At 51.6% G+C, this 23,971-nt stretch overlaps 1 protein-coding gene across 1 annotated transcript in view; it reads left to right on the top strand.

Annotated features, from left to right (window-relative positions):
• Positions 1 to 23,971, top strand: part of CLCN1 (chloride voltage-gated channel 1) — a 490,813-nt gene that overhangs the window by 16,078 nt on the left and 450,764 nt on the right. The window lies entirely within an intron of this gene.

A 23,971-nucleotide genomic window follows, 5' to 3' on the forward strand; every position in this document is an offset into this window, starting at 1 on the left:
CTCTCTCCTTCTCTTCTCTTTCTCTTCTCTCTCCTTCTCTTCTCTTCTCTTCTCTTCTCTTCTCTTCTCTTCTCTTCTCTTCTCTTCTCTTCCCTCCTCTTTCGTCTCTCTCTTCTCTTCTCTTCTCTCTCTTTTCGTCTCTTCTCCTTCTCTTCTCTTCTCTTCGCTCTCCTTCTCTTCTCTTCTCTTCTCTTCGCTCTCCTTCTCTTCTCTTCTCTCCTCTTTTCGTCTCTTCTCTTCTCTTCCTCTCTCCTTCTCTTCTCTTTCTCTTCTCTCTCCTTCTCTTCTCTTCTCTCTCCTTCTCTTCTCTTCTCTTCTCTTCGCTCTCTTCTCTTTTCTTCTCTTCTCTTCTCTTCGCTCTCCTTCTCTTTTCTTCTCTTCTCTTCGCTCTCCTTCTCTTCTCTTCTCTTCTCTTCGCTCTCCTTCTCTTCTCTTCTCTCCTCTTTCGTCTCTTCTCTTCTCTTCTCTTCTCTCTCCTTCTCTTCTCTTTCTCTTCTCTCTCCTTCTCTTCTCTTCTCTTCTCTCCTCTTTTCGGCTCTTCTCTTCTCTTCTCTTCTCTCTCTTCTCTCTCCTTCTCTTCTCTTTCTCTTCTCTCTCCTTCTCTTCTCTTCTCTTCTCTTCTCTCTCCTTCTCTTATCTTCTTTTCCCTCCTCTCTTTCGTCTCTTCTCTTCCCTCCTCTTTTCGTCTCTTCTCTTCTCTTCTCTTCCCTCCTCTTTTCGTCTCTTCTCTTCTCTTCCCTCCTCTTTTCGTCTCTCTCTTCTCTTCTCTTCTCTCTCTTCCCTCTTTCTCTCTCTCTTCTCTTCTCTTCTCCTTCTCTTCTCTCTCTCTCTCTCTCTCTTCTCTTCTCTCTCTCTCTCTCTCTCTCTCTCCTCTCTCTCTTCTCTCTCTCTCTTCTCTCCTCTTTTCGTCTCTTCTCTTCTCTTCTCTTCCCTCCTCTTTTCGTCTCTTCTCTTCTCTTCGCTCTCCTCTCTTCTCTTCTCTTCTCTTCTCTTCGCTCTCCTTCTCTTCTCTTCTCTTCTCTTCCCTCCTCTTTTCGTCTCTTCTCTTCTCTTCTCCTTCTCTTCTCTTCTCTTCTCCTTCTCCTTCTCTTCTCTTCTCTTCTCTTCTCTTCGCCCTCTTCTCTTCTCTTCTCTTCTCTTCTTTCTCTTCTCTTCTCTTCTCTTCTCTTCTCTTCTCTTCTCTTCTCTTCTCTCCTCTTTTCGTCTCTCCTCTCCTCTCCTCTCCTCTCCTCTCCTCTCCTCTCCTCTCCTCTCCTCTCCTCTCCTCTCCTCTCCTCTCCTCTCCTCTCCTCTCCCTCCTCTCCTCTCCTCTCCTCTCCCTCCCTCTCCTCTCCTCTCCTCTCCTCTCCTCTCCTCTCCTCTCCTCTCCTCTCCCCCTCTCTCTCCCTCCTCTCCTCCATAGCTCCTCAGGATCCCTCCTTACACACCTGATATTCAATCCTTGCAGAGTTCACTCCGGCCAAGTGCAGCTCAGATGTGGCCCCACGTGACGCCCCCCGCGAGGCGCTATAAATAGGTGTCTCAGTGCAGAGCGGCCCTTCGGTCCCAGAAGGAGTCACCCACCCTGGGGGGAGCCTGAAGGTGCGCGGGGCCCCCGGGGGCGCAGGGCCACGGGTCCCCACATGGCGGCCTCTCAGGACGCCCCCGACAAGGCCCCGGAGCCCCAGGGAGGGGGCCGGCGAGTACGGATGGTGGGGGGACGACCCCCAGTACCACTACGTGCAGCACAGGAACTGCCTGAGCTACGGGATCCCGCACGAGAGGCGCCTGGAGGCCAAGACTGAGGCGCTGGAGGGGCCCGGGGCCAACGAGGGCCACCGGCAGCAGCAGGTGACCCGTGGGCAGGGGGTCGGGTCAAGAGGTCAAGAGGTCAGCCAGGGGTGGGATGGAGAGAGGGAGACAGGGGGGGGCGCCCTAAAAGCGCAGACCACAGGAGGGTGCAGACTCGAAGTGTGAGGGGGGCGGGGGGGGGGGGGGGGGCTCGGCATGGTGCAAGAATGAGCCTGTGTCACTACAGAGAGTGAATATGCAGGTAGTGTAAGGGTGGGCTTGTGTCAGTAAGGAGAGTGAATATGCAGGTAGTGTAAGGGTGGTTCTGTGTCACTACGGAGAGTGAATATGCAGGTAGTGTAAGGGTGGTTCTGTGTCACTACGGAGAGTGAATATGCAGGTAGTGTGAGGGTGGGCCTGTGTCACTACAGAGAGTGAATATGCAGGTAGTGTAAGGGTGGGCCTGTGTTACTACGGAGAGTGAATATGCAGGTAGTGTAGGGTGGGCTTGTGTTACTACGGAGAGTGAATATGCAGGTAGTGTGAGGGTGCGCCTGTGTCACTACAGAGAGTGAATATGCAGGTAGTGTAAGGGTGGGCCTGTGTCACTACAGAGAGTGAATATGCAGGTAGTGTAAGGGTGGGCTTGTGTCAGTAAGGAGAGTGAATATGCAGGTAGTGTAAGGGTGGTTCTGTGTCACTACGGAGAGTGAATATGCAGGTAGTGTAAGGGGGGCCTGTGTCACTACGGGGAGTGAATATGCAGGTAGTGTAAGGGTGGGCCTGTGTCACTACTGAGAGTGAATATGCAGGTAGTGTGAGGGTGCGCTTGTGTCACTACGGAGAGTGAATATGCAGGTAGTGTAAGGGTGGTTCTGTGTCACTACAGAGAGTGAATATGCAGGTAGTGTGAGGGTGGGCCTGTGTCACTACGGAGAGTGAATATGCAGGTAGTTTAAGGGTGCGCTTGTGTCACTACTGAGAGTGAATATGCAGGTAGTGTAAGGGTGGGCTTGTGTCACTACTGAGAGTGAATATGCAGGTAGTGTGAGGGTGGGCCTGTGTCACTACGGAGAGTGAATATGCAGGTAGTGTGAGGGTGGGCCTGTGTCACTACAGAGAGTGAATATGCAGGTAGTGTAAGGGTGGGCTTGTGTCAGTAAGGAGAGTGAATATGCAGGTAGTGTAAGGGTGGTTCTGTGTCACTACGGAGAGTGAATATGCAGGTAGTGTAAGGGTGGGCCTGTGTCACTACGGAGAGTGAATATGCAGGTAGTGTAAGGGTGGGCCTGTGTCACTACTGAGAGTGAATATGCAGGTAGTGTGAGGGTGCGCTTGTGTCACTACTGAGAGTGAATATGCAGGTAGTGTAAGGGTGGGCTTGTGTCGGTAAGGAGAGTGAATATGCAGGTAGTGTGATGGTGGGCCTGTGTTACTACGGAGAGTGAATATGCAGGTAGTGTGATGGTGGGCCTGTGTTACTACGGAGAGTGAATATGCAGGTAGTGTGATGGTGAGCCTGTGTTACTACGGAGAGTGAATATGCAGGTAGTGTAAGGGTGTGCTTGTGTCACTATGGAGAGTGAATATGCAGGTAGTGTAAGGGTGCGCTTGTGTCACTACGGAGAGTGAATATGCAGGTAGTGTCAGGGTGCACCCGTGTCACTACAGAGAGTGAATATGCAGGTAGTGTAGGGTGTGCTTGTGTCACTATGGAGAGTGAATATGCAGGTAGTGTAAGGGTGCACCTGTGTCACTACGGAGAGTGAATATGCAGGTAGTGTAAGGGTGCACCTGTGTCACTATGGAGAGTGAATATGCAGGTAGTGTAAGGGTGCGCCTGTGTCACTACGGAGAGTGAATATGCAGGTAGTGTAAGGGTGCGCCTGTGTCACTACGGAGAGTGAATATGCAGGTACTGTAAGGGGGGCCTGTGTCACTACGGAGAGTGAATATGCAGGTAGTGTAAGGGTGCGCTTGTGTCACTACGGAGAGTGAATATGCAGGTAGTGTGAGGGTGGACCTGTGTCACTATGGAGAGTGAATATGCAGGTAGTGTAAGGGTGCGCCTGCGTCACTACGGAGAGTGAATATGCAGGTAGTGTAGGGTGGGCTTGTGTCACTACGGAGAGTGAATATGCAGGTAGTGTAAGGGTGCGCCTGTGTCACTACGGAGAGTGAATATGCAGGCAGTGTAAGGGTGCACCTGTGTCACTATGGAGAGTGAATATGCAGGTAGTGTAAGGGTGCGCCTGCGTCACTACGGAGAGTGAATATGCAGGTAGTGTAGGGTGGGCTTGTGTCACTACGGAGAGTGAATATGCAGGTAGTGTAAGGGTGCACCTGTGTCACTACGGAGAGTGAATATGCAGGTAGTGTAAGGGTGCACCTGTGTCACTATGGAGAGTGAATATGCAGGTAGTGTAAGGGTGCGCCTGCGTCACTACGGAGAGTGAATATGCAGGTAGTGTAGGGAGGGCTTGTGTCACTACAGAGAGTGAATATGCAGGGAGTGTAAGGGTGGGCCCGTGTCACTACGGAGAGTGAATATACAGGTAGTGTAAGGGTGGGCCCGTGTCACTACGGAGAGTGAATATGCAGGTAGTGTGAGGGTGGGCCTGTGTTACTAAGGGGAGTGAATATGCAGGTAGTGTGAGGGTGGGCCTGCGTCACTACGGAGAGTGAATATGCAGGTAGTGTGAGGGTGGGCCTGCGTCACTATGGAGAGTGAATATACAGGTAGTGTAAGGGTGGGCCTTTGTCACTACTGAGAGTGAATATGCAGGTACTGTAAGGGTGGGCCTGTGTCACTACGGAGAGTGAATATGCAGGTAGTGTAAGGGTGAGCCTGTGTCACTACTGAGAGTGAATATGCAGGTAGTGTGAGGGTGCGCCCGTGTCACTACGGAGAGTGAATATGCAGGTAGTGTGAGGGTGCGCCCGTGTCACTACGGAGAGTGAATATGCAGGTAGTGTGAGGGTGGGCCTGTGTCACTACGGAGAGTGAATATGCCCGTAGTGTGATGGTGGGCTTGTGTCACTACGGAGAGTGAATATGCAGGTAGTGTGAGGGTGGGCCTGTGTCACTACGGAGAGTGAATATGCAGGTAGTGTGAGGGTGGGCCTGTGTCACTACGGAGAGTGAATATGCAGGTAGTGTGAGGGGGGCCTGTGTCACTACTGAGAGTGAATATGCAGGTAGTGTAAGGGTGGGCCTGTGTTACTACGGAGAGTGAATATGCAGGTAGTGTAAGGGGGGGCCTGTGTCACTACGGAGAGTGAATATGCAGGTAGTGTAAGGATGCGCCTGTGTTACTACGGAGAGTGAATATGCAGGTAGTGTAAGGGGGGGCCTGTGTCACTACGGAGAGTGAATATGCAGGTAGTGTAAGGGTGGGCCTGTGTTACTACGGAGAGTGAATATGCAGGTAGTGTAAGGGGGGGCCTGTGTCACTACGGAGAGTGAATATGCAGGTAGTGTAAGGGTGGGCCTGTGTTACTACGGAGAGTGAATATGCAGGTAGTGTAAGGGTGCGCCTGTGTTACTACGGAGAGTGAATATGCAGGTAGTGTAAGGGTGGGCATGTGTCACTACGGAGAGTGAATATGCAGGTAGTGTAGGGTGGGCTTGTGTTACTACGGAGAGTGAATATGCAGGTAGTGTAAGGGTGCGCTTGTGTCACTACGGAGAGTGAATATGCAGGTAGTGTGAGGGTGGGCCTGTGTCACTACTGAGAGTGAATATGCAGGTAGTGTAAGGGTGGGCATGTGTCACTACGGAGAGTGAATATGCAGGTAGTGTAAGGGTGCGCTTGTGTCACTACGGAGAGTGAATATGCAGGTAGTGTGAGGGTGCGCCCGTGTCACTACGGAGAGTGAATATGCAGGTAGTGTGAGGGTGGGCCTGTGTCACTGAAGAGAGTGAATATGCAGGTAGTGTAAGGGTGGGCCTGTGTCACTACGGAGAGTGAATATGCAGGTAGTGTAAGGGTGCACCTGTGTCACTACGGAGAGTGAATATGCAGGTAGTGTAAGTGTGCGCCTGCGTCACTACGGAGAGTGAATATGTAGGTAGTGTAAGGGTGGGCTTGTGTCACTACGGAGAGTGAATATGCAGGTAGTGTAAGGGTGCACCTGTGTCACTACGGAGAGTGAATATGCAGGTAGTGTAAGGGTGTGCTTGTGTCACTATGGAGAGTGAATATGCAGGTAGTGTAAGGGTGCGCTTGTGTCACTACGGAGAGTGAATATGCAGGTAGTGTCAGGGTGCACCCGTGTCACTACAGAGAGTGAATATGCAGGTAGTGTAAGGGTGTGCTTGTGTCACTATGGAGAGTGAATATGCAGGTAGTGTAAGGGTGCACCTGTGTCACTACGGAGAGTGAATATGCAGGTAGTGTAAGGGTGCACCTGTGTCACTACGGAGAGTGAATATGCAGGTAGTGTAAGGGTGCACCTGCGTCACTGAGGAGAGTGAATATGCAGGTAGTGTAGGGTGGGCTTGTGTCACTACGGAGAGTGAATATGCAGGTAGTGTGAGGGTGCGCCTGTGTCACTACAGAGAGTGAATATGCAGGTAGTGTAAGGGTGGGCTTGTGTCAGTAAGGAGAGTGAATATGCAGGTAGTGTAAGGGTGGTTCTGTGTCACTACGGAGAGTGAATATGCAGGTAGTGTAAGGGTGGGCCTGCGTCACTACGGAGAGTGAATATGCAGGTAGTGTAAGGGTGGGCCTGTGTCACTACTGAGAGTGAATATGCAGGTAGTGTGAGGGTGCGCTTGTGTCACTACTGAGAGTGAATATGCAGGTAGTGTAAGGGTGGGCTTGTGTCACTACTGAGAGTGAATATGCAGGTAGTGTGAGGGTGGGCCTGTGTCACTACGGAGAGTGAATATGCAGGTAGTGTGAGGGTGGGCCTGTGTCACTACGGAGAGTGAATATGCAGGTAGTGTGAGGGTGGGCCTGTGTCACTACAGAGAGTGAATATGCAGGTAGTGTAAGGGTGGGCTTGTGTCAGTAAGGAGAGTGAATATGCAGGTAGTGTAAGGGTGGTTCTGTGTCACTACGGAGAGTGAATATGCAGGTAGTGTGAGGGTGCGCTTGTGTCACTACTGAGAGTGAATATGCAGGTAGTGTAAGGGTGGGCTTGTGTCAGTAAGGAGAGTGAATATGCAGGTAGTGTGAGGGTGGGCCTGTGTCACTACGGAGAGTGAATATGCAGGTAGTGTGAGGGTGGGCCTGTGTCACTACAGAGAGTGAATATGCAGGTAGTGTAAGGGTGGGCTTGTGTCAGTAAGGAGAGTGAATATGCAGGTAGTGTAAGGGTGGTTCTGTGTCACTACGGAGAGTGAATATGCAGGTAGTGTAAGGGTGGGCCTGCGTCACTACGGAGAGTGAATATGCAGGTAGTGTAAGGGTGGGCCTGTGTCACTACTGAGAGTGAATATGCAGGTAGTGTGAGGGTGCGCTTGTGTCACTACTGAGAGTGAATATGCAGGTAGTGTAAGGGTGGGCTTGTGTCAGTAAGGAGAGTGAATATGCAGGTAGTGTGATGGTGGGCCTGTGTTACTACGGAGAGTGAATATGCAGGTAGTGTGATGGTGGGCCTGTGTTACTACGGAGAGTGAATATGCAGGTAGTGTGATGGTGGGCCTGTGTTACTACGGAGAGTGAATATGCAGGTAGTGTAAGGGTGTGCTTGTGTCACTATGGAGAGTGAATATGCAGGTAGTGTAAGGGTGCGCTTGTGTCACTACGGAGAGTGAATATGCAGGTAGTGTCAGGGTGCACCCGTGTCACTACAGAGAGTGAATATGCAGGTAGTGTAAGGGTGTGCTTGTGTCACTATGGAGAGTGAATATGCAGGTAGTGTAAGGGTGCACCTGTGTCACTACGGAGAGTGAATATGCAGGTAGTGTAAGGGTGCACCTGTGTCACTACGGAGAGTGAATATGCAGGTAGTGTGAGGGTGGGCCTGTGTCACTACTGAGAGTGAATATGCAGGTAGTGTAAGGGTGGGCCTGTGTCACTACGGAGAGTGAATATGCATGTAGGGTAAGGTAGGGCCCGTGTCACTACGGAGAGTGAATATGCAGGTAGTGTAAGGGTGCGCTTGTGTCACTACGGAGAGTGAATATGCAGGTAGTGTGAGGGTGCGCCCGTGTCACTACGGAGAGTGAATATGCAGGTAGTGTGAGGGTGGGCCTGTGTCACTGAAGAGAGTGAATATGCAGGTAGTGTAAGGGTGGGCCTGTGTCACTACGGAGAGTGAATATGCAGGTAGTGTAAGGGTGGGCTTGTGTCAGTAAGGAGAGTGAATATGCAGGTAGTGTAAGGGTGGTTCTGTGTCACTACGGAGAGTGAATATGCAGGTAGTGTAAGGGTGGGCCTGCGTCACTACGGAGAGTGAATATGCAGGTAGTGTAAGGGTGGGCCTGTGTCACTACTGAGAGTGAATATGCAGGTAGTGTGAGGGTGGCTTGTGTCACTACTGAGAGTGAATATGCAGGTAGTGTAAGGGTGGGCTTGTGTCAGTAAGGAGAGTGAATATGCAGGTAGTGTGATGGTGGGCCTGTGTTACTACGGAGAGTGAATATGCAGGTAGTGTGATGGTGGGCCTGTGTTACTACGGAGAGTGAATATGCAGGTAGTGTGATGGTGGGCCTGTGTTACTACGGAGAGTGAATATGCAGGTAGTGTAAGGGTGTGCTTGTGTCACTATGGAGAGTGAATATGCAGGTAGTGTAAGGGTGCGCTTGTGTCACTACGGAGAGTGAATATGCAGGTAGTGTCAGGGTGCACCCGTGTCACTACAGAGAGTGAATATGCAGGTAGTGTAAGGGTGTGCTTGTGTCACTATGGAGAGTGAATATGCAGGTAGTGTAAGGGTGCACCTGTGTCACTACGGAGAGTGAATATGCAGGTAGTGTAAGGGTGCACCTGTGTCACTACGGAGAGTGAATATGCAGGTAGTGTGAGGGTGGGCCTGTGTCACTACTGAGAGTGAATATGCAGGTAGTGTAAGGGTGGGCCTGTGTCACTACGGAGAGTGAATATGCATGTAGGGTAAGGTAGGGCCCGTGTCACTACGGAGAGTGAATATGCAGGTAGTGTAAGGGTGCGCTTGTGTCACTACGGAGAGTGAATATGCAGGTAGTGTGAGGGTGCGCCCGTGTCACTACGGAGAGTGAATATGCAGGTAGTGTGAGGGTGGGCCTGTGTCACTGAAGAGAGTGAATATGCAGGTAGTGTAAGGGTGGGCCTGTGTCACTACGGAGAGTGAATATGCAGGTAGTGTAAGGGTGCACCTGTGTCACTACGGAGAGTGAATATGCAGGTAGTGTAAGGGTGCGCCTGCGTCACTACGGAGAGTGAATATGTAGGTAGTGTAAGGGTGGGCTTGTGTCACTACGGAGAGTGAATATGCAGGTAGTGTAAGGGTGCACCTGTGTCACTACGGAGAGTGAATATGCAGGTAGTGTAAGGGTGCACCTGTCACTATGGAGAGTGAATATGCAGGTAGTGTAAGGGTGCGCCTGTGTCACTACGGAGAGTGAATATGCAGGTAGTGTAAGGGTGCGCCTGTGTCACTACGGAGAGTGAATATGCAGGTAGTGTAAGGGTGCGCCTGCGTCACTACGGAGAGTGAATATGCAGGTAGTGTAGGGTGGGCTTGTGTCACTACGGAGAGTGAATATGCAGGTAGTGTAAGGGTGCACCTGTGTCACTACGGAGAGTGAATATGCAGGTAGTGTAAGGGTGCACCTGTGTCACTATGGAGAGTGAATATGCAGGTAGTGTAAGGGTGCGCCTGCGTCACTACGGAGAGTGAATATGCAGGTAGTGTAGGGTGGGCTTGTGTCACTACGGAGAGTGAATATGCAGGTAGTGTAAGGGTGCGCCTGTGTCACTACGTAGAGTGAATATGCAGGTAGTGTAAGGGTGCACCTGTGTCACTATGGAGAGTGAATATGCAGGTAGTGTAAGGGTGCGCCTGTGTCACTACGGAGAGTGAATATGCAGGTAGTGTATGGGTGCGCCTGTGTCACTACGGAGAGTGAATATGCAGGTACTGTAAGGGGGGCCTGTGTCACTACGGAGAGTGAATATGCAGGTAGTGTAAGGGTGCGCTTGTGTCACTACGGAGAGTGAATATGCAGGTAGTGTGAGGGTGGACCTGTGTCACTATGGAGACTGAATATGCAGGTAGTGTAAGGGTGCGCCTGCGTCACTACGGAGAGTGAATATGCAGGTAGTGTAGGGTGGGCTTGTGTCACTACGGAGAGTGAATATGCAGGTAGTGTAAGGGTGCGCCTGTGTCACTACGGAGAGTGAATATGCAGGTAGTGTAAGGGTGCACCTGTGTCACTATGGAGAGTGAATATGCAGGTAGTGTAAGGGTGCGCCTGCATCACTACGGAGAGTGAATATGCAGGTAGTGTAGGGTGGGCTTGTGTCACTACGGAGAGTGAATATGCAGGTAGTGTAAGGGTGCACCTGTGTCACTACGGAGAGTGAATATGCAGGTAGTGTAAGGGTGCACCTGTGTCACTATGGAGAGTGAATATGCAGGTAGTGTAAGGGTGCGCCTGCGTCACTACGGAGAGTGAATATGCAGGTAGTGTAGGGTGGGCTTGTGTCACTACAGAGAGTGAATATGCAGGGAGTGTAAGGGTGGGCCCTTGTCACTACGGAGAGTGAATATACAGGTAGTGTAAGGGTGGGCCTTTGTCACTACTGAGAGTGAATATGCAGGTAGTGTGAGGGTGGGCCTGCGTCACTACGGAGAGTGAATATGCAGGTAGTGTGAGGGTGGGCCTGCGTCACTACGGAGAGTGAATATACAGGTAGTGTAAGGGTGGGCCTTTGTCACTACTGAGAGTGAATATGCAGGTAGTGTAAGGGTGTGCTTGTGTCAGTACGGAGAGTGAATATGCAGGTACTGTAAGGGTGGGCCTGTGTCACTACGGAGAGTGAATATGCAGGTAGTGTAAGGGTGAGCCTGTGTCACTACTGAGAGTGAATATGCAGGTAGTGTGAGGGTGCGCCCGTGTCACTACGGAGAGTGAATATGCAGGTAGTGTGAGGGTGCGCCCGTGTCACTACGGAGAGTGAATATGCAGGTAGTGTGAGGGTGGGCCTGTGTCACTACGGAGAGTGAATATGCCGGTAGTGTGATGGTGGGCCTGCGTCACTACGGAGAGTGAATATGCAGGTAGTGTGAGGGGGGCCTGTGTCACTACTGAGAGTGAATATGCAGGTAGTGTAAGGGTGGGCCTGTGTTACTACGGAGAGTGAATATGCAGGTAGTGTAAGGGGGGGCCTGTGTCACTACGGAGAGTGAATATGCAGGTAGTGTGAGGGTGGGCCTGTGTCACTACTGAGAGTGAATATGCAGGTAGTGTAAGGGTGGGCCTGTGTTACTACGGAGAGTGAATATGCAGGTAGTGTAAGGGTGGGCATGTGTCACTACGGAGAGTGAATATGCAGGTAGTGTAGGGTGGGCTTGTGTCACTACGGAGAGTGAATATGCAGGTAGTGTAAGGGTGCGCTTGTGTCACTACGGAGAGTGAATATGCATGTAGGGTAAGGTAGGGCCCGTGTCACTACGGAGAGTGAATATGCAGGTAGTGTAAGGGTGCGCTTGTGTCACTACGGAGAGTGAATATGCAGGTAGTGTGAGGGTGCGCCCGTGTCACTACGGAGAGTGAATATGCAGGTAGTGTGAGGGTGGGCCTGTGTCACTGAAGAGAGTGAATATGCAGGTAGTGTAAGGGTGGGCCTGTGTCACTACGGAGAGTGAATATGCAGGTAGTGTAAGGGTGCACCTGTGTCACTACGGAGAGTGAATATGCAGGTAGTGTAAGTGTGCGCCTGCGTCACTACGGAGAGTGAATATGTAGGTAGTGTAAGGGTGGGCTTGTGTCACTACGGAGAGTGAATATGCAGGTAGTGTAAGGGTGCACCTGTGTCACTACGGAGAGTGAATATGCAGGTAGTGTAAGGGTGCACCTGTGTCACTATGGAGAGTGAATATGCAGGTAGTGTAAGGGTGCGCCTGCGTCACTACGGAGAGTGAATATGCAGGTAGTGTAGGGTGGGCTTGTGTCACTACGGAGAGTGAATATGCAGGTAGTGTAAGGGTGCACCTGTGTCACTACGGAGAGTGAATATGCAGGTAGTGTAAGGGTGCACCTGTGTCACTATGGAGAGTGAATATGCAGGTAGTGTAAGGGTGCGCCTGCGTCACTACGGAGAGTGAATATGCAGGTAGTGTAGGGTGGGCTTGTGTCACTACGGAGAGTGAATATGCAGGTAGTGTAAGGGTGCGCCTGTGTCACTACGGAGAGTGAATATGCAGGTAGTGTAAGGGTGCACCTGTGTCACTATGGAGAGTGAATATGCAGGTAGTGTAAGGGTGCGCCTGTGTCACTACGGAGAGTGAATATGCAGGTAGTGTAAGGGTGCGCCTGTGTCACTACGGAGAGTGAATATGCAGGTACTGTAAGGGGGGCCTGTGTCACTACGGAGAGTGAATATGCAGGTAGTGTAAGGGTGCGCTTGTGTCACTACGGAGAGTGAATATGCAGGTAGTGTGAGGGTGGGCCTGTGTCACTATGGAGAGTGAATATGCAGGTAGTGTAAGGGTGCGCCTGCGTCACTACGGAGAGTGAATATGCAGGTAGTGTAGGGTGGGCTTGTGTCACTACGGAGAGTGAATATGCAGGTAGTGTAAGGGTGCGCCTGTGTCACTACGGAGAGTGAATATGCAGGTAGTGTAAGGGTGCACCTGTGTCACTATGGAGAGTGAATATGCAGGTAGTGTAAGGGTGCGCCTGCGTCACTACGGAGAGTGAATATGCAGGTAGTGTAGGGTGGGCTTGTGTCACTACGGAGAGTGAATATGCAGGTAGTGTAAGGGTGCACCTGTGTCACTACGGAGAGTGAATATGCAGGTAGTGTAAGGGTGCACCTGTGTCACTATGGAGAGTGAATATGCAGGTAGTGTAAGGGTGCGCCTGCGTCACTACGGAGAGTGAATATGCAGGTAGTGTAGGGTGGGCTTGTGTCACTACAGAGAGTGAATATGCAGGGAGTGTAAGGGTGGGCCCGTGTCACTACGGAGAGTGAATATACAGGTAGTGTAAGGGTGGGCCTTTGTCACTACTGAGAGTGAATATGCAGGTAGTGTGAGGGTGGGCCTGCGTCACTACGGAGAGTGAATATGCAGGTAGTGTGAGGGTGGGCCTGCGTCACTACTGAGAGTGAATATACAGGTAGTGTAAGGGTGGGCCTTTGTCACTACTGAGAGTGAATATGCAGGTAGTGTAAGGGTGTGCTTGTGTCAGTACGGAGAGTGAATATGCAGGTAGTGTAAGGGTGGGCCTGTGTCACTACGGAGAGTGAATATGCAGGTAGTGTAAGGGTGAGCCTGTGTCACTACTGAGAGTGAATATGCAGGTAGTGTGAGGGTGCGCCCGTGTCACTACGGAGAGTGAATATGCAGGTAGTGTGAGGGTGCGCCCGTGTCACTACGGAGAGTGAATATGCAGGTAGTGTGAGGGTGGGCCTGTGTCACTACGGAGAGTGAATATGCCGGTAGTGTGATGGTGGGTCTGCGTCACTACGGAGAGTGAATATGCAGGTAGTGTGAGGGGGGCCTGTGTCACTACTGAGAGTGAATATGCAGGTAGTGTAAGGGTGGGCCTGTGTTACTACGGAGAGTGAATATGCAGGTAGTGTAAGGGGGGGCCTGTGTCACTACGGAGAGTGAATATGCAGGTAGTGTGAGGGTGGGCCTGTGTCACTACTGAGAGTGAATATGCAGGTAGTGTAAGGGTGGGCCTGTGTTACTACGGAGAGTGAATATGCAGGTAGTGTAAGGGGGGGCCTGTGTCACTACGGAGAGTGAATATGCAGGTAGTATAAGGGTGGGCCTGTGTCACTACGGAGAGTGAATATGCAGGTAGTGTAAGGGTGGGCCTGTGTTACTACGGAGAGTGAATATGCAGGTAGTGTAAGGGGGGGCCTGTGTCACTACGGAGAGTGAATATGCAGGTAGTGTAAGGGTGCGCCTGTGTCACTACGGAGAGTGAAAATGCAGGTAGTGTAAGGGTGCGCCTGTGTCACTACGGAGAGTGAATATGCAGGTAGTGTAAGGGTGCGCCTGTGTCACTATGGAGAGTGAATATGCAGGTAGTGTGAGGGTGGGCCTGTGTCACTACTGAGAGTGAATATGCAGGTAGTGTAAGGGTGGGCCTGTGTTACTACGGAGAGTGAATATGCAGGTAGTGTAAGGGGGGGGCCTGTGTCACTACGGAGAGTGAATATGCAGGTAGTATAAGGGTGGGCCTGTGTCACTACGGAGAGTGAATATGCAGGTAGTGTAAGGGTGGGCCTGTGTTACTACGGAGAGTGAATATGCAGGTAGTGTAAGGGTGCGCCTGTGTCACTACGGAGAGTGAATATGCAGGTAGTGTAAGGGTGCGCCTGTGTCACTACGGAGAGTGAATATGCAGGTAGTGTAAGGGTGCGCCTGTGTCACTACGGAGAGTGAATATGCAGGTAGTGTAAGGGTGCGCCTGTGTTACTACGGAGAGTGAATATGCAGGTAGTGTAAGGGTGGGCCTGTGTTACTACGGAGAGTGAATATGCAGGTAGTGTAAGGGTGCGCCTGTGTCACTACGGAGAGTGAATATGCAGGTAGTGTAAGGGTGCGCCTGTGTCACTACGGAGAGTGAATATGCAGGTAGTGTAAGGGTGCGCCTGTGTCACTACGGAGAGTGAATATGCAGGTAGTGTAAGGGTGCGCCTGCGTCACTACGGAGAGTGAATATGCAGGTAGTGTGAGGGTGCGCCCGTGTCACTACGGAGAGTGAATATGCAGGTAGTGTGAGGGTGCGCCTGTGTCACTACGGAGAGTGAATATGCAGGTAGTGTAAGGGTGCGCCTGTGTCACTACGGAGAGTGAATATGCCGGTAGTGTGATGGTGGGCCTGCGTCACTACGGAGAGTGAATATGCAGGTAGTGTGAGGGTGGGCCTGTGTCACTACGGAGAGTGAATATGCAGGGAGTGTAAGGGTGGGCCCGTGTTACTACGGAGAGTGAATATACAGGTAGTGTAAGGGTGGGCCTTTGGCACTACTGAGAGTGAATATGCAGGTAGTGTGAGGGTGGGCCTGCGTCACTACGGAGAGTGAATATGCAGGTAGTGTGAGGGTGGGCCTGCGTCACTACGGAGAGTGAATATACAGGTAGTGTAAGGGTGGGCCTTTGTCACTACTGAGAGTGAATATGCAGGTAGTGTAAGGGTGTGCTTGTGTCAGTACGGAGAGTGAATATGCAGGTAGTGTGAGGGTGTGCCCGTGTCACTACGGAGAGTGAAAATGCAGGTAGTGTGAGGGTGCGCCCGTGTCACTACGGAGAGTGAATATGCCGGTAGTGTGATGGTGGGCCTGCGTCACTACGGAGAGTGAATATACAGGTAGTGTAAGAGTGGGCCTGCGTCACTACGGAGAGTGAATATACAGGTAGTGTAAGGCTGGGCCTGTGTCACTACTGAGAGTGAATATGCAGGTAGTGTGAGGGTGGGCCTGCGTCACTACGGAGAGTGAATATGCAGGTAGTGTGAGGGTGGGCCTGCGTCACTACGGAGAGTGAATATACAGGTAGTGTAAGGGGGGCCTCTGTCACTATGGAGAGTGAATATGCAGGTAGTGTGAGGGGGGGCCTGTGTCACTACTGAGAGTGAATATGCAGGTAGTGTAAGGGTGGGCCTGTGTTACTACGGAGAGTGAATATGCAGGTAGTGTAAGGGGCGGCCTGTGTTACTACGGAGAGTGAATATGCAGGTAGTGTGAGGGTGGGCCTGCGTCACTACGGAGAGTGAATATGCAGGTAGTGTGAGGGTGGGCCTGCGTCACTACGGAGAGTGAATATACAGGTAGTGTAAGGGTGGGCTTGTGTCACTACGGAGAGTGAATATGCAGGTAGTGTGAGGGGGGGCCTGTGTCACTACTGAGAGTGAATATGCAGGTAGTGTTAGGGTGGGCCCGTGTCACTACGGAGAGTGAATATGCAGGTAGTGTGAGGGTGGGCCTCTGTCACTGCAGAGAGTGAATATGCAGGTATTGTGAGGGTGGGCCTGTGTCACTGAAGAAAGTGAATATGCAGGTAGTGTAAGGGTGCGCTTGTGTCACTACAGAGAGTGAATATGCAGGTAGTGTAAGGGTGAGCCTGTGTCACTGCGGAGAGTGAATATGCAGGTAGTGTCAGGGTGGGCCTGTGTCACTACTGAGAGTGAATATGCAGGTAGTTTGAGGGGGGCCTGTGTCACTGCGGGGAGTGAATATGCAGGTAGTGTAAGGGTGGGCCAGTGTCACTACGTAGAGTGAATATGCAGGTAGTGTGAGGGTGGGCCTGTGTCACTGCGGGGAGTGAATATGCAGGTAGTGTGAGGGTGGGCCTGTGTCACTGAAGAGAGTGAATATGCAGGTAGTGTAAGGGTGGGCTTGTGTCACTACGGAGAGTGAATATGCAGGTAGTGTAAGGGGGGCCTCTGTCACTACGGAGAGTGAATATGCAGGTAGTGTAAGGGTGCGCCTGTGTCACTACGGAGAGTGAATATGCAGGTAGTGTGAGGGTGGGCCTGTGTCACTACGGAAAGTGAATATGCAGGTAGTGTGAGGGTGGGCCTCTGTCACTGCAGAGAGTGAATATGCAGGTAGTGTAAGGGTGCGCCTGTGTCACTACGGAGAGTGAATATGCAGGTAGTGTGAGGGTGGGCCTGTGTCACTACGGAGAGTGAATATGCGGGTAGTGTAAGGGTGCGCCTGCGTCACTGCGGAGGGTGAATATGCAGGTAGTGTAAGGGTGGGCTTGTGTCACTACGGAGAGTGAATATGCAGGTAGTGTGAGGGTGGGCCTGTGTCACTACGGAGAGTGAATATGCAGGTAGTGTAAGGGTGGGCTTGTGTCACTACGGAGAGTGAATATGCAGGTAGTGTAAGGGGGGCTTGTGTCACTACAGAGAGTGAATATGCAGGTAGTGTGAGGGTGCGCCTGTGTCACTACGGGGAGTGAATATGCAGGTAGTGTAAGGGTGGTTCTGTGTCACTACGGAGAGTGAATATGCAGGTAGTGTAAGGGTAGGCCTGTGTCACTACAGAGAGTGAATATGCAGGTAGTTTGAGGGTGGGCCTATGTCACTACGGAGAGTGAATATGCAGGTAGTGTAAGGGTGGGTCTGCATCACTACGGAGAGTGAATATGCAGGTAGTGTAAGGCTGCGCCTGTGTCACTACAGAGAGTGAATATGCAGGTAGTGTAAGGGTGCGCTGGTGTCACTACGGAGAGTGAATATACAGGTAGTGTAAGGGTGGCCCTGTGTCACTACGGGGAGTGAATATGCATGTAGTGTAAGGGTGGGCCTGTGTCACCACGGCGAGTGAATATGCAGGTAGTGTAAGGCTGGGCCTGTGTCACTACAGAGAGTGAATATGCAGGTAGTGTAAGGCTGGGCCTGCGTCACTACGGAGAGTGAATAAGCAGGTTGTGTAAGGGTGGGTCTGTGTCACTACGGAGAAAGAAGAAGCAGGTAATGTAAGGGTGGGCTTGTGTCACTATGGATAGTGAATATGTAGGTAGTGTAAGGGGGGGCCTCTGTCACTACTGAGAGTGAATATGCAGGTACTGTAAGTGTGCGCCTGTGTCACTACGGAGAGTGACTATGCAGGTAGTGTAAGGGTGGCCTGTGTCACTACGGAGAGTGAATATGCAGGTAGTGTAAGGGTGTGCCTGCGTCACTATGGAGAGTGAATATGCAGGTAGTGTGACGGTGGGCCTGTGTCACTACGGAGAGTGAATATGCAGGTAGTGTGAGTGTGGGCCTGTGTCACTACGGAGAGTGAATATGCAGGTAGTGTAAGGGTGCGCCTGCGTCACTACGGAGAGTGAATATGCAGGTAGTGTAAGGGTGCACCTGCGTCACTACGGAGAGTGAATATGCAGGTAGTGTAAGGGTGCGCCCGTGTCACTACTGAGAGTGAATATGCAGGTAGTGTAGGGGTGGGCCTGCGTCACTACGGAGAGTGAATATGCAGGTAGTGTAAGGGGGGGCTTGTGTCAATAAGGAGAGTGAATATGCAGTAGTGTAAGGGTGCGCCCGTGTCACTACGGAGAGTGAATATGCAGGTAGTGTAAGGGTGGGCTTGTGTCACTACGGAGAGTGAATATGCAGGTAGTGTAAGGGTGCGACCGTGTCACTACGGAGAGTGAATATGCAGGTAGTGTTAGGGTGGGCCCGTGTCACTATGGAGAGTGAATATGCAGGTAGTGTGAGGGTGGGCCTGTGTCACTACGGAGAGTGAATATGCAGGTAGTGTGAGTGTGGGCCTGTGTCACTACGGAGAGTGAATATGCAGGTAGTGTAAGGGTGCGCCTGCGTCACTACGGAGAGTGAATATGCAGGTAGTGTAAGGGTGCGCCTGCGTCACTACGGAGAGTGAATATGCAGGTAGTGTAAGGGTGGGCTTGTGTCACTACGGAGAGTGAATATGCAGGTAGTGTAAGGGTGCGACCGTGTCACTACGGAGAGTGAATATGCAGGTAGTGTAAGGGTGTGCCTGCGTCACTATGGAGAGTGAATATGCAGGTAGTGTGAGGGTGGGCATGTGTCACTACGGAGAGTGAATATGCAGGTAGTGTGAGTGTGGGCCTGTGTCACTACGGAGAGTAAATATGCAGGTAGTGTAAGGGTGCGCCTGCGTCACTACGGAGAGTGAATATGCAGGCAGTGTAAGGGTGCGCCTGCGTCACTACGGAGAGTGAATATGCAGGTAGTGTAAGGGTGCGCCCGTGTCACTACTGAGAGTGAATATGCAGGTAGTGTAGGGGTGGGCCTGCGTCACTACGGAGAGTGAATATGCAGGTAGTGTAAGGGTGGGCTTGTGTCACTAAGGAGAGTGAATATGCAGGTAGTGTAAGGGTGCGCCCGTGTCACTACGGAGAGTGAATATGCAGGTAGTGTAAGGGTGGGCTTGTGTCACTACGGAGAGTGAATATGCAGGTAGTGTAAGGGTGCGACCGTGTCACTACGGAGAGTGAATATGCAGGTAGTGTTAGGGTGGGCCCGTGTCACTACGGAGAGTGAATATGCAGGTAGTGTGAGGGTGGGCCTCTGTCACTGCAGAGAGTGAATATGGAGGTATTGTGAGGGTGGGCCTGTGTCACTGAAGAAAGTGAATATGCAGGTAGTGTAAGGGTGCGCTTGTGTCACTACAGAGAGTGAATATGCAGGTAGTGTAAGGGTGAGCCTGTGTCACTGCGGAGAGTGAATATGCAGGTAGTGTCAGGGTGGGCCTGTGTCACTACTGAGAGTGAATATGCAGGTAGTGTGAGGGGGGCCTGTGTCACTGCGGGGAGTGAATATGCAGGTAGTGTCAGGGTGGGCCTGTGTCACTACGGAGAGTGAATATGCAGGTAGTGTGAGGGTGGGCCTGTGTCACTGCGGGGAGTGAATATGCAGGTAGTGTGAGGGTGGGCCTGTGTCACTGAAGAGAATGAATATGCAGGTAGTGTAAGGGTGGGCTTGTGTCACTACGGAGAGTGAATATGCAGGTAGTGTAAGGGGGGCCTCTGTCACTACGGAGAGTGAATATGCAGGTAGTGTAAGGGTGCGCCTGTGTCACTACGGAGAGTGAATATGCAGGTAGTGTGAGGGTGGGCCTGTGTCACTACGGAGAGTGAATATGCAGGTAGTGTGAGGGTGGGCCTCTGTCACTGCAGAGAGTGAATATGCAGGTAGTGTAAGGGTGCGCCTGTGTCACTACGGAGAGTGAATATGCAGGTAGTGTGAGGGTGGGCCTGTGTCACTACAGAGAGTGAATATGCGGGTAGTGTAAGGGTGCGCCTGCGTCACTGCGGAGGGTGAATATGCAGGTTTTGTAAGGGTGGGCTTGTGTCACTACGGAGAGTGAATATGCAGGTAGTGTGAGGGTGGGCCTGTGTCACTACGGAGAGTGAATATGCAGGTAGTGTAAGGGTGGGTCTGCATCACTACGGAGAGTGAATATGCAGGTAGTGTAAGGCTGGGCCTGTGTCACTACAGAGAGTGAATATGCAGGTAGTGTAAGGGTGCGCTTGTGTCACTACGGAGAGTGAATATACAGGTAGTGTAAGGGTGGCCCTGTGTCACTACGGGGAGTGAATATGCATGTAGTGTAAGGGTGGGCCTGTGTCACCACGGCGAGTGAATATGCAGGTAGTGTAAGGCTGGGCCTGTGTCACTACAGCGAGTGAATATGCAGGTAGTGTAAGGCTGGGCCTGCGTCACTACGGAGAGTGAATAAGCAGGTTGTGTAAGGTTGGGTCTGTGTCACTCAGGAGAAAAAAGAAGCAGGTAATGTAAGGGTGGGCTTGTGTCACTACGGAGAGTGAATATGCAGGTAGTGTAAGGGTGGGCCTGTGTCACTATGGATAGTGAATATGCAGGTAGTGTAAGGGGGGCCTCTGTCACTACTGAGAGTGAATATGTAGGTATTGTAAGTGTGCGCCTGTGTCACTACGGAGAGTGACTATGCAGGTAGTGTAAGGGTGGCCTGTGTCACTACGGAGAGTGAATATGCAGGTCGTGTAAGGGTGGGCATGTGTCACTACAGAGAATGAATATGCAGGTAGTGTAAGGGTGGGCCTGTGTCACTACGGATAGTGAATATGCAGGTAGTGTAAGGGTGCGCTTGTGTCACTACGGAGAGTGAATATGCAGGTAGTGTAAGGGTGGGCCTGTGTCACTACGGATAGTGAATATGCAGGTAGTGTAAGGGTGCGCTTGTGTCACTACGGAGAGTGAATATGCAGGTAGTGTAAGGGGGGGCCTCTGTCACTACGGAGAGTGAATATGCAGGTAGTGTAAGGGTAGGCCTGTGTCACTATGAAGATTGAATATGCAGGTAGTGTAAGGGTGGGCCTGTGTCACCACGGAGAGTGAATATGCAGGTTGTGTAAGGGTGGGTCTGTGTCACTATGGATAGTGAATATGCAGGTAGTGTAAGGGGGGCCTGTGTCACTACGGGGAGGGAATATGCAGGTAGTGTAAGGGGGGCCTGTGTCACTACGGGGAGTGAATATGCAGGTAGTGTAAGGGGGGGCCTGTGTCACTGCGGAGAGTGAATATTCAGGTAGTGTGAGGGTGGGCTTGTGTCACTACGGAGAGTGAATATGCAGGTAGTGTAAGGGTGGGCTTGTGTCACTATGGGGAGTGAATATGCAGGTAGTGTAAGGGTGGGCCCGTGTCACTTCGGAGAGTGAATATGCAGGGAGTGTGAGGGTGGGCCTGTGTTACTAAGGGGAGTGAATATGCAGGTAGTGTAAGGGTGGGCCTGTGTCACTACGGAGATTGAATAGGCAGGTAGTGTAAGGGTTGGCCTGTGTCACTACGGAGAGTGAATATGCAGGTAGTGTGAGGGTGGGCCTGTGTCACTACGGAGAGTGAATATGCAGGTAGTGTAAGGATGCGCTTGTGTCACTACTGAGAGTGAATATGCAGGTAGTGTAAGGATGCGCTTGTGTCACTACAGAGAGTGAATATGCAGGTAGTGTAAGGATGCGCCTGTGTCACTACAGAGAGTGAATATGCAGGTAGTGTAAGGGTGCGCCTGTGTCACTACGGAGAGTGAATATGCAAGTAGTGTAAGGGTGCGCCTGTGTCACTACGGAGAGTGAATATGCAGGTAGTGTAAGGGTGCGCCTGTGTCACTACGGAGAGTGAATATGCAGGTAGTGTGAGGGTGGGCTTGTGTGACTGCAGAGAGTGAATATGCAGGTAGTGTAAGGGGGGCCTGTGTCACTACAGAGAGTGAAAATGCAGGTAGTGTGAGGGTGGGCCTGTGTCACTACGGAGAGTGAATATGCAGGTACTGTAAGGGTGGGCCTGTGTCACTACGGAGAGTGAATATGCAGGTAGTGTAAGGGTGGGCCTGTGTCACTGAGGAGAGTGAATATGCAGGTAGTGTAAGGGTGGGCCTGCATCACTACTGAGAGTGAATATGCAGGTAGTGTGAGGGTGGGCTTCTGTCACTACGGAGAGTGAATATGCAGGTAGTGTAAGGGTGGGCCTGTGTCACTGAGGAGAGTGAATAGGCAGGTAGTGTAAGGGTGGGCCTGCATCACTACTGAGAGTGAATATGCAGGTAGTGTGAGGGTGGGCTTCTGTCACTACGGAGAGTGAATATGCAGGTAGTGTAAGGGGGGCCTGTGTCACTGCGGAGAGAGAATATGCAGGTAGTGTAAGGGTGGGCCTGTGTCACTATGGATAGTGAATATGCAGGTAGTGTAAGGGGGGCCTCTGTCACTACTGAGAGTGAATATGTAGGTATTGTAAGTGTGCGCCTGTGTCACTACGGAGAGTGACTATGCAGGTAGTGTAAGGGTGGCCTGTGTCACTACGGAGAGTGAATATGCAGGTCGTGTAAGGGTGGGCATGTGTCACTACAGAGAATGAATATGCAGGTAGTGTAAGGGTGGGCCTGTGTCACTACGGATAGTGAATATGCAGGTAGTGTAAGGGTGCGCTTGTGTCACTACGGAGAGTGAATATGCAGGTAGTGTAAGGGTGGGCCTGTGTCACTACGGATAGTGAATATGCAGGTAGTGTAAGGGTGCGCTTGTGTCACTACGGAGAGTGAATATGCAGGTAGTGTAAGGGGGGGCCTCTGTCACTACGGAGAGTGAATATGCAGGTAGTGTAAGGGTAGGCCTGTGTCACTATGAAGATTGAATATGCAGGTAGTGTAAGGGTGGGCCTGTGTCACCACGGAGAGTGAATATGCAGGTTGTGTAAGGGTGGGTCTGTGTCACTATGGATAGTGAATATGCAGGTAGTGTAAGGGGGGCCTGTGTCACTACGGGGAGGGAATATGCAGGTAGTGTAAGGGGGGCCTGTGTCACTACGGGGAGTGAATATGCAGGTAGTGTAAGGGGGGGCCTGTGTCACTGCGGAGAGTGAATATTCAGGTAGTGTGAGGGTGGGCTTGTGTCACTACGGAGAGTGAATATGCAGGTAGTGTAAGGGTGGGCTTGTGTCACTATGGGGAGTGAATATGCAGGTAGTGTAAGGGTGGGCCCGTGTCACTTCGGAGAGTGAATATGCAGGGAGTGTGAGGGTGGGCCTGTGTTACTAAGGGGAGTGAATATGCAGGTAGTGTAAGGGTGGGCCTGTGTCACTACGGAGATTGAATAGGCAGGTAGTGTAAGGGTTGGCCTGTGTCACTACGGAGAGTGAATATGCAGGTAGTGTGAGGGTGGGCCTGTGTCACTACGGAGAGTGAATATGCAGGTAGTGTAAGGATGCGCTTGTGTCACTACTGAGAGTGAATATGCAGGTAGTGTAAGGATGCGCTTGTGTCACTACAGAGAGTGAATATGCAGGTAGTGTAAGGATGCGCCTGTGTCACTACAGAGAGTGAATATGCAGGTAGTGTAAGGGTGCGCCTGTGTCACTACGGAGAGTGAATATGCAAGTAGTGTAAGGGTGCGCCTGTGTCACTACGGAGAGTGAATATGCAGGTAGTGTAAGGGTGCGCCTGTGTCACTACGGAGAGTGAATATGCAGGTAGTGTGAGGGTGGGCTTGTGTGACTGCAGAGAGTGAATATGCAGGTAGTGTAAGGGGGGCCTGTGTCACTACAGAGAGTGAAAATGCAGGTAGTGTGAGGGTGGGCCTGTGTCACTACGGAGAGTGAATATGCAGGTACTGTAAGGGTGGGCCTGTGTCACTACGGAGAGTGAATATGCAGGTAGTGTAAGGGTGGGCCTGTGTCACTGAGGAGAGTGAATATGCAGGTAGTGTAAGGGTGGGCCTGCATCACTACTGAGAGTGAATATGCAGGTAGTGTGAGGGTGGGCTTCTGTCACTACGGAGAGTGAATATGCAGGTAGTGTAAGGGTGGGCCTGTGTCACTGAGGAGAGTGAATAGGCAGGTAGTGTAAGGGTGGGCCTGCATCACTACTGAGAGTGAATATGCAGGTAGTGTGAGGGTGGGCTTCTGTCACTACGGAGAGTGAATATGCAGGTAGTGTAAGGGGGGCCTGTGTCACTGCGGAGAGTGAATATGCAGGTAGTGTGAGGGTGGGCCTGTGTCACTACTGAGAGTGAATATGCAGGTAGTGTAAGGGTGCGCCTGTGTCACTGCTGAGAGTGAATATGC

Source organism: Lissotriton helveticus, chromosome 7 (assembly GCF_964261635.1).
Source record: "Lissotriton helveticus chromosome 7, aLisHel1.1, whole genome shotgun sequence".
In the NCBI taxonomy this organism is placed as follows: Eukaryota; Metazoa; Chordata; class Amphibia; order Caudata; family Salamandridae; genus Lissotriton; species Lissotriton helveticus.